Source organism: Carlito syrichta, unplaced genomic scaffold (genome assembly GCF_000164805.1).
Source record: "Carlito syrichta isolate Samal-C Ts95f unplaced genomic scaffold, Tarsius_syrichta-2.0.1 Scaffold314393, whole genome shotgun sequence".
NCBI classification, from domain to species: domain Eukaryota; kingdom Metazoa; phylum Chordata; class Mammalia; order Primates; family Tarsiidae; genus Carlito; species Carlito syrichta.
Window position 1 is genome coordinate 548,013 of NW_007258489.1, and position 11,253 is coordinate 559,265.

General features: G+C 36.6%; 1 pseudogene; it reads left to right on the forward strand.

Annotated features, from left to right (window-relative positions):
- The first annotated feature begins 857 nt into the window (after positions 1-857).
- LOC103274111 lies at positions 858-3,652 on the forward strand (annotated as a pseudogene).
- The last annotated feature ends 7,601 nt before the right edge of the window (positions 3,653-11,253 follow it).

Below are 11,253 nucleotides of genomic sequence, written 5' to 3' on the forward strand. Positions count from 1 at the left end.
AATTTGAAGAAAAAATTACATTGTCTCCAAAGGAGAGGTCAACTTTAATTTCTAAAAGCCAGCTATTATAAAAAGTTCATTTTTCTGCTCACATCATTTACCTGTCTTGACAATGGTCAAACATTTTAGAATCTCTGTGACAATCATTTTGTTTGAAAAATCATTTGTAACATATATAGACTCATTCATCTGCAACTATTGTATAGCAGAAAACTAAGCTTTTTTTTTTTTTTTTTTGAGTTGGAGTCTCACTCTGTCGCCCAGACTGGAGTGCAGTGGCCGCTTCCGGCTACTGCAACCTCGACCCACTGTGTTTCGGCAATCCTTCCACCTCAGCCTTCCGAGTAGCCAGAATTACAGGCACGCACTACCATGCCCAGATGATTTTTTGATTTATTGTAGAGATGAGGTCTCACCAAGTTGTCCAGGTGAGTCTTGAACCTGCGGATGCAGGCAATCCACTCACCTCAGCCTCCCAAAGCACGGGATTACAGGCTGAGCCACTGAGCCCGGCAACTAAGCATTTTAATATAATTAATTTCTCATGTAGTACACTAAGGAGCATCCTGATATGAGAGAAATGCTTACATAATATTGTGTTTTGTTCTGAACTGGCATTTTATTTATGTTAAAATGTTCACAATATTTGTCACAATTAGTTTAAATTTTTTCACATTTCTCCTACATGCATGCACGTGTGCACACACACACACACACACACACACACACACACAAAATCTGGTGACTTAAAGCATAATTACCTAAGAAAGAATGGGAACAGGGAGGAAACCATTACAACACAACTTGGGCTGTGCTCTCTGGCTACTGCTGCCATCTCTGCGCTTGCTTTTGGTGCACATTAAGATCCAAAGTCATGACTGACTTCAAGTATTTCACAACCTATAAAAAAGGAGAAATCTTTGAATTAAAAGCTGAACTCAATAATGGAAAGAGAGAAAAAAGAAAGGAGGCTGTGAAGAAAGTGATTGCCTCTATGATCGTGAGGAAGGATGTTAGCATTCTCTTTCCAGATGTAGTGAAATATATGCAGATTGACAACCTGAAACTAAAGAAGCTCATGTACTTCTACTTGATGAACTACATCAAGAGTAGCCAGACATGACCATCATGACTGTCAACAGCTTTGTGAAGGATTGTGAAGATCTTAGTCCTTTGATTTGGGTTTGGAAGTCAGAACCATGGGGTGCATCTGGGTTCTGACTGGATGTGGAAAATTGCAAAGTATCTCTGTGAGCCCCTGCACAAATGCTTGTTTGAAAACCAGCAGCGGTCTGCATAGCAAAACTCCATGATATCTATACCCATTTGGTGGAAGATCAGGGATTTCTGAATTCTCTACAGAATCTCATAGTAGATTCAAATACATTGGTAGTGGCTAATGCTGTAGTAGCATTATCTGAAATCAGTGAGTCTCACCCAAACATCAACTTATTTGATCTGAATTCACAGAACATTAAGTTGCCCAGAATGAGTGCACTGAATGGAGCCAGATTTTCATCCTGAACTGTTTGTCTAACTACAACCCTAAAGATGACTGGGAGATTCAGAGCATCTATAAGCATGTGACTTCCTGGCTATCCTTTGCCAACTCAGTGGTGCTTTCAGTGGTAAAAGTCCTAATGACATTTCTAGAGTTGTTACCCAAGGACTCTGACTACCACAATATGCTGCTGAAAAAGTTAGTCCCTCCACTTGTCACTTTGCTTTCTGGGGAGCCAGAAGTTCAGGATATAGTTCTGAGGGACATCAACCTAATTGTCTAGAAAAGACCTGAAATCTCAAAGCAGGAAATCAGTCTTCTTTGTGAAGTACAATGATCCCATCTATGCTAAACCAGAGAAGTTTGACATCATGATTGGTGTGACATCTCAAGTCAACATTGCTCAGGTTCTGGCAGAACTGAAGGAATATGACACTGAGGTGGATGTTGACTTTCTTCACAAAGCTATGTGGGCCACTGGACCGTGTGCCATCAAGGTAGGGCAATCTGCAGAGTGATGTGTAAGCACATTGCTTGATCTAATCCAGACCAAAGGAAATTATATGATGAAGCAACTGTTGTCATCAGGGACATGTTCTGGAAATTCCCCAATAAGTATGAAAATATCATTGCCACTCTATGTGAGAACTTAGATTTGCTGGATGAACCAGATGCTTGAGTGGTTATGATGACTATGATGTGGATTATGGGAGAATATGCTGAAATAATTGACAATGCAGATGCGTTACTAGAGAACTTCCTGGAAGGTTTTCATGATGAAATCACTCAGGTGAAATTCACTCGGTTTACTGCCATAATGAAGCTTTTTCTCAAGAAACCATCAGAAACATAGGAGCTGGTCAAGCAGGTCTTAAGTTTGGCAACACAGGATTCTTATAATCCTGACCTTTGAGACTGGGGCTATATTCACTAGTGTCTTCTCTCAATTGACCCTGTCATGACCAAAAAAGTAGTATTGCCTGAGAAGCCACTGATCTCTGAGGAAACAGACCTTATTGAACCAACTCTACTGGATGAGCTAATCTGCCACATTCATTCTTTGGCCTCTGTGTATCATAAGCCTCCTAATACTTTTGTGGAAAGAAGTCATGGAAGTTCATCCCAAATACTTGTCAATTCATCATGGAAGACCTGATGCAAGTGACAGCCCTATAGGCACCACCACTGTCACCAACCTAGATCAACCTCAGGTTATCCTCTCTCTAGGTGATCTTCTAGGAGATCTCTTAAACCTTCACCAGGCAATGCGCCACAGGTATCCTCCATGAAGATGGAAGTAGTGACTTTCTTGTGAGGAGGACTAGATAGTCTGATGGGACAATCCTTCATCTCATCCATCAGTGCCTGCAACCTTTGCTGATTCACCTTCACCTGCTGTGATCAGCAGTATCTGAATGTCTGAATGACCTGTTTGAACTCTCTGAAGGAATAGGGATGGCACCTGGTAGAGATGTGGCTCCTAAGGCTGTCTGGCAACCTGTGGTAAAAGCTAAAGGGTTGCAAATTTCAGGAACTCACTGCCAAGGGTACATCTATTAACGTATGGAAATGAACTTCACCACTAAAACTCTGCAGAACATGACCGATTTTGCAACCCAGTTTAATAAGAATAACTTTGGTGTCATCCCTATCACTTCTCTGGCCATCCAAACACCACTGATGCCAAACCAAAGCATTGGTGACTCCCTGCTTCTCAACACTTTGGGCCCAGTCATGAAGATGGAACCTCTGAATAACCTGCAGGTGGCTGTGAAAAACACCGATGTCTTCAACTTTATCTGCCTCTTCCCAATATGCTTCTTGTAGAAAACGGCGAAATGGAGCACTAGGTCTTCCTTGCAACGTGAAAGGATGTTCCCAGTGAAAATGAACTTTAGTTTCCCGATTAAGAAAGGTCATTTAAATGCTGACATTGTTTCCAACAGGTTGCAGAACAACAATGTTTATACTATTGCCTAGAGGAATGTGGAAGGACAGGACATGCTGTACCAATCCTTGAATCTCACTAATGGCATTTGGATTTTGGCAGAGTTATGTATCCAACCAGGAACCTCAATTATGTGCTGTCACTGAAGTGAAGAGCTCCTGATCTTTCAATACATCCATCAGGTCTAAGACAGCATTTTGTAAAACTATTAGACTGATCCAGTAACCCTGCAGTCACCCTGTGAGTGGTGTAAGCCAAGAATTCTTTACGGGAAGAAATTATATTGCTGTAGAATCTGAATCCAAACTCACAGAGGCCACTCGACAAGGTAGTGACTAGTCTAACCTGTGCCAACACTGGGGTATAACCTGTTGGATAGTTTAGCTTCCTGTGGACATTTGTAACCACTGCTTCAATCACCTCCCATCTCTTTGCCACCTGCTGCTGCTCTCTGTCCTCATATGTGGGCTTCTCCATGCTGTGTCTGTGGCTGGCTTTTTCTATACCCTCTTTGGAGAGTAGTTGGATATTTTGCAACCAAGAGCTTATTTCAAAAGTAGAAAAAGACAATAAATATTAACAAGGAAAAAGTATCACTGGGAAAAAAGTCATAATTACCTAATGTAACTGCTTTAATGAAACAAAAATATTCATTGCACCTCTTCTATAAAACTCAAAATGTGCAATTCCTTGGACTCTTTACTACTGTATGACTCATGAAGCACACAGAATATTGTATATAACTGGGATTAAAATTTTGAATTCAATCAATCTCAGACCACGTAGTTCAGTGGAAATTTACCAGCCTCTCTGTGTAGTCTTCAGCAAAATGATGTATCTAGTGGGTGTATCTAGGCAATTTCTGAATCCACAAATGAACAAAATAATACATTTTAAAAATAGTTTTCTGGTACAAATCAGATAGTATTAGTATTGCTTTTTGAAATTTAGAAAGCACAGTGGTATTCAGTATCTAGCCATATCTGATCACCATCATTCCATGATTCACAAAACTTAACCTATAACAGTATGTGAGGCCGGGCTCAGTGGCTCTGCCTGTAACCCCAGCATTTTGGGATGCCGAGGCAAGTGGATTGCCTGAGCCCATGGGTTTGAGACCAACCCGGGCAAATTGGCAAGACTTAGTCTCCACAATTAAAAAAGAAAAATATTAGCCAGGTGTGGTAGCATGTGCCTGTACCTGTAGTTTCTACTACTTGGAGGGTTGAGGTGGAAGGATCGCCGGACCCCAGTAGGTCAATGCTGGGGTAGCCAGAAGTATATCACTGCACTCCAGCCTGGGCAACGGAGAAAACAGTATGTGAGATTATTGATATCACAGGCCAGTGGCCTGTGGTCAACGCCTACAGTGAATACTCATTTTGTTTCTGCTATTGATATTGCTAACAAATGCAAAAAAGAAACATGCACAAACAATAACAAAGATATCTATGATGATATAATAGAAATTTACAACATCAATCAAAAAGGTAAAAAATATATATATATATTAAAGTTATTATTGGTGCCAAATAATATGATTTAGTGATTTGACCCAAGTTTTAATTGGTACTAATGTAAATAAAGCACTCATTTCATTTGTTAGTGCATTTGTGTTATATAAAATGAGCTATTACTAAATGATTAGAGCTCTAATACTTCCTTTAGGAGAACTGACTTGTGTGAAAATATTATCTATTATTAAAGCATTATCATTTATAAACAGACTTTCACACCAATGTGCATTATGTTTTTGAATAATCATGGTAGGTTCAACTGATCATTCATTTGGCACAATCCATTTTATAACCAAAAGCATATATTTGCAAGAAAGTTGTCTGAGGCTAAATGGAAATCTTAATTAAAATTAACTAAATCAAAGAGGTCAATTGTAGGTCAAAACTGATTGCATAGGCCTCATTAGTACTGAAATCTTAATCAAATGAATCAGCTAGCCTCAAGTCACCACCCACCAAATTATTGCCTTATGGAATATTTTTACATACCATGGATGCTACTTTCAAATGATGCCATGTGTAACCAAATATAGACAATCAGGAGCCTTTTTTGTATATGATTACAAACATCTGGACAATTTAAGCTACTTAAAAATTCTAATTAAATGTTTGATATTTTTGGTAATTGGTTGTATCTAAAATAAAGGATGGTTTGATGCTTTTACGAGGTAAGCAATTGTTGGTTTCAATTATTGATTTGTCATGTTAATGTGTGCTATATGTACTTAGCAGCCATTTACTAAAAAAAGTCTAAATTTCATATTTGAAATTCATTTATTATTCAATGAAGTAAATTATTTTATTCTCTTCAAACTGTTTAGCATGGATATTCATACCTATATACAAGTATATATACTATTGAAATAGTATTTTTTAATAACTGAATATGACAAAAATAATCCAGTTCTTCTAAAATCCCTAATAGTTCCTAATAATCTCTATTACATGTATTTCTCAAGAGTGGAAAATAAAGTGGAAAGTGAAAGGCTTATAAGTAGAAATAAAGAAACTCTCTTCTGTAAAGCTTTTATTTCTCAGGTTTATTTCTACTAAAAAAAAAAATCAATAGGAAAAAAGAGAAAGCAAGGAGTTTCTCATGACCAAGGAGAAACAGGAAGCTGAAGGGGCAGAAAGTGGTAGTAGGAGTGAAGTAGCACAAAGTATGAGAATAGAAAAGTCATAAGATAAAGTTGAATTAAATAAAGAATAAAAAGAAATTGGAGTATCTTGAGGTAAATAAATGAGATAGAAGAAAAATATTTAGAAATTGAAGGTATTCTAACCAGATTATAAAAAAGAAACAACAAAATAAAGTCAATGAATAATTAGAGGCTTCAATTTTATAAGACTTTTTTTGGAAAATATTTTTTTAAGGAGTCAAATAGAATAAAATGGGGGAAATTTTTAAGAAGCTAATATGAGTAAATTAGAAACATCAAATAGCTACTCTGTACAGGCATTGTGGTAGGCTTTGGATGCACAAATAAGAAGACATGTTTGCTCAAGGAGCAAATAATTGCTACATAATAGCATAGTTGCTTTGTGGAGGTATGTGTAGTTTACAGTGTGAGAGCTTGGGAGAGAGGGACTGGGTGTGCTAAGATGATAACCAAGGAGGTCTTCATTCTGAGACTGGAAAGTTAAATACACAATGATCAGAGGGAACAGATTATGAGATGTTCTAAGGACCTTAAAGAACTCTAGCTTAGTGCTGCAGTGTCATAAAGAGCGATAGCAATAGTGGTGAGGCTGGAGACAAAAGCAGGCATGCCAGGTCAACAATAGTCTTTTGTGCCTGAGGAGTTCTAGAATTTATGCTGGAGGTGAAGTGCAGCAACTGTTTCATTTTGAGTCAGAGAGCGACTTAATCAAATGTGCTATTAAAGATTACTTGAGGAAAGTATAAAGGAAGAATGAGTTATGGAAATATGAAATGCAGGGACATTATTAAAAAGATAATTGAAACATTACAGGTGAGAAATCATAAAAGGCTTAAGAGACTGAGGCAATGGTAATGGACTAGGAAGAGAGGAGATAAATATTTAAGGCACAAAGTTAACAGGACTTAATGATTCTTATTCTTCTATATTTATGGTTGTCAGGTGTGTCCAAGATCCCTTTGCCTCCAGGACATCCATGCAGACTTGCCCATTTACTCTGAACCTACACAAAATTATCATTATCCTCTAAGTGAACCATGATGTTAAAAAAATTGGGGAAGAACTTCTCATTCTTATTAATGCTTTTTGAAAAGGTTTCCAATAATTAAAAAAAAACAAACTTGTAGTTCCTAAAATATGTATTTTTCATTAAAAAGAAAATCCATCATTTTAAATTATAACCATGACAGCATTTTTTAAACACTATGGGTTTCTTTTATCTCTGGACCAAATAGAAGAGACATTTATCAGTCTCCTACCTTCTTGCTCTTAAAATTTTAAAGCTGTTTTGAACTCTTCGTGTCCTACATTGCCATAAACACCCAACTATGCATCAGGCACTGACTTTAGACACAGGAAAGGCAGTAGTAAGAAGAAGAAGGACACTTCCCTTATAGCAGGGAGACGAACGTGATGCAAATATTCACAGGAATAAGTACACAGGGTGCTGCAAAAAATAAAATAAAATAAAATACAAAGAACCATAAGGCCACAGGATGATTTCTATATAGGATCTGGTAAATGGGAGAGAGTGAAAGGAACTGGTCAGAAATAGAGTGGAGTTGTAGATAATTCCACTAGAAGAAGTATGTACCATATTCTTGAGGTACCTAAGATACTGGCAAAAGACCAACGTGGTTTGTGCCAAGAGAGGCTGGGATAGATCCATGACATGGGGCTATAGAAGAGGCTGAAGCAAGGCAGGGTACTGTAAGCCTCTTAGGACTCTGAGTTTATGGTTAGGTGATGGCAAGTCCATGAAGAGTGTTGAGCAAATAAGTGATTTGCTAACTCATAATGTTTTTTAAAATTTGATTTCACAATTGTAGCTTAGATTAACCTATGTAGACAGCCATTTGAATACCAAAAATTACATTGTTCTGATCTACCCATAATTCAGAAGGGAGAATTAATATATTTAAGATATAAAAGAGCAATATTTAGTACAAACTGTCCCTCAATTGTCTTCTTTTTTTTCTATTTTTAGAATAAGAGGAATCAGTAATTGAATGTAATTGTAGGGTAGAAAGGGCAAAAAACATGACCTTAAGCATTTCTTCCATGTTCTTGCAGCAACTTAGTATAGCTTCCTTAGTTGAATGAGCACTCCTTTTAATATATATTTTAAAAGATTTATATAACTATAAAGTTATATATATTTATTTATTAAGGGAAAATAAATTAAGAAAGATCACAAGTATGAATATGCACAGATTTAGAAACAGTAAGTAATGTTTGAGGTGAGAGAGGGTCTAAGGTTTTTTTGTTGTTGTTGTTGTTGTTGTTGTTTGGAGTGGGAGTCTCACTCTGTCACCCAGGCTGGAGTGCAGTGGCCGGTCCAGGCCACTGCAGCCTCGCCTGCTGGGCTCCCGCGATCCTACAGCCTCAGCCTTCCAAGTAGCTGGAACTACAGGCGCGCGCTACCACGCCCCGCTGATTTTTTGATTTATTGTAGAGATGAGGTCTCGCTGCCCAGGCGGGTCTCAAACCCGCGGGCTCAGGCAATCCACTCACCTCAGCCTCCCAAAGGCGTGGGATTACAGGCTGAGCCACCGAGCCCGGCTAGGTCTAAGGTTTTTAAGTATTCATTTCTATTAACCATCTTTGAGTTGTGTTTAATTGATTAATTCTGTGTGTGTGTATGTGAATATAACTACAACAAAACAAATAAGTGTGTATATTTTGGGTTCAGTCCTTCCTTTCAAACTAAGGAGTAAGTCACATTCCCCATTTTGTATTTTTGTCAAGGCATGTTAAATAACTCACCAACTTTTAAGGCTATTGTATATTCTTTGTTGATGCATGATTTGGTGCTAAAAATAAAAGTTTGTATTTTATATTTTATAATTATGGGTTGAATTTCTGGACTTTCAGTGAGTATGGATAGCATTAAACTAGAAAATAATGTGAATGACTGGTGAGTTCCTGGTTTTCATACTTTATTTCACCTTCTTATTCATTTCTGAAGCTCTTGTCTGACTCTTAGAATCCAAATCTAAGTGTGGAAATGCACATTCAATATTTTGACTTTCTAAAAAGAAATCAGAAGCCAGGAGAGATTGCCAATAAAGAAAACATGTGGTGTCTCTTTGTACTTTATAATAATAATAATGACATAATAATGGACAAATTCTAACAAAGGTCTATAATAAATTTATTTCAAACTAACAAATTGATTATGTGACTGGTTAACAAAAGTATCCAAACTGAAATCTAGATTAGAAAAATAAATTGCAGAGATATGCAAATTACCACTTGAACTAAATATAAACTATAGAGGTCATCACCTCTCAGTAATAATACTTCCTATGCCACATTTTATTACTTCTCTTCATAACATACTGTTTTTTACTTATATCTTACAATATTTTTGCAATGAAGTATCTCTCCCTTGCCTTGGACTGATGATCTGTTTCCTACATTCATAAAATTAAGTTTTATAACATTCTTAGCATATCTTTTTTTCAATTTCTTTTTATAACTGTACTAAAACTTCTGGCTTCTCAGATGACTATGTCTCCCCATGTAGGTAATTTTTGCATAAATACAACAGATTGATTAAACAGATGGGCCATGTCTTAGAAAACAATATTATTTCAAAAGGGACAATCACTCCTTTAGACACCAATGGGATACTAATGGCATCTGTGAAACTTTATATGATTCCTTCACTATAAATTTGCACTTATTTTGTTTATATCAGTCACAGGTTTCTTTGTAAGTCGACCATGCATAAAATCTTTACCAGCTGTTAGAAATCAGCATTTGGATATTTCTCCCTATGAATCCAAAATGGTGTTAAGAAGTCTGAACATTATTTGGTGTTTTGCTCTGGATCTCTTTTTATTATCTGTTTGTTTTCTCTTGGTGTTCATATTATTGCCCAATTTAGTATCATTTGTGATTTGAATTAATGTGCTGTGTACTTGTATGTCCAGATCAAAAATAAAAGTGTTAACATTCTTCTGGGATACTTGAAACTGAATTCAATTTAATACCAATAAAACAGGGCCATGATGTTTTTCAGAAATGGATTAACAGGATATTTCTACTTAGGGGAAGTGCAGCAGCGTATTGATCATAAAGAGAGATTTGGAACTTCCTTAAAAAGAATCCCTTAAAGCCTTAACTTAATCTACTGTATAGCTGCAGTAAAGACAGGTAACAGTATGGTGGGTAAAATTATTTTTTAAAACGCATTTAAATTGAAAAGGAAATGACTACCGGAATAATCTTCCATTTTATCACCATGAAACTTTAGAGACAGTAATGAACATAACAAGTGTGAAATATCTTTCACATATTAACATGAGAAGTACTGTAGAATGCAAATTCTATCTAGAATTTCCACAATTTTAAAGATAAACTTTGTCCCCATAAACTTTGTCCCCATTCTGTGTTCCTTAGAATGTTTGACATTATTACTCTACTCTTGGGTAGACAGAGTAAGAAGGCCCTATATGTATTTCCAAATTCAGAGAAGTTTATGAGACCTCAGAAATTCCTCCCCCAAAGGTATAGAATAAAGATCCTGGAACAGAAAAACCCATCCATATGGCTGGAAATCCCATGCCTGGCAATGTTGCTTGCAATTGTGACATACTTTATATTCTTCCAGCAAAATCTCATTGCATTCATGGTTTTTATAGGTATTGCAGTAATATAAATTTTCACTATTTCATTCTTTGGAGGTAATGAAGGGGAGGAAGGTTAGACTATATGGAACTAAGGAAGCATGACCTTGATTCACTGCCCTTCTGAAACACATTTATCAGCTTTATATGGTCAACTATGGTATACTGAGCTTTAAGCACTGAAGACACTAGTGTATTATTTAAGAAACTTTACAAAATAAAAATCCTTACTTCTTCTGGATAAACATATACAAAATATATATCTATATTATATCCAGGATATGTAACATATATATACATACACTTTGCTCTATGAGTTAATTCTGTAATGTGTGGTTGTTCTAGGATTACATGCTGTGTACTCCCCCTCTTAAGATTTAAGAGTCCTTTTCTCCTTTAAATCTCTGCTTATTGACACCTGCTTTTTTCCTGTTTCTCTAGTTTGAACATTGGTGCAAATTATGGACTGTGCATTGTGTATTTGTATATGCAT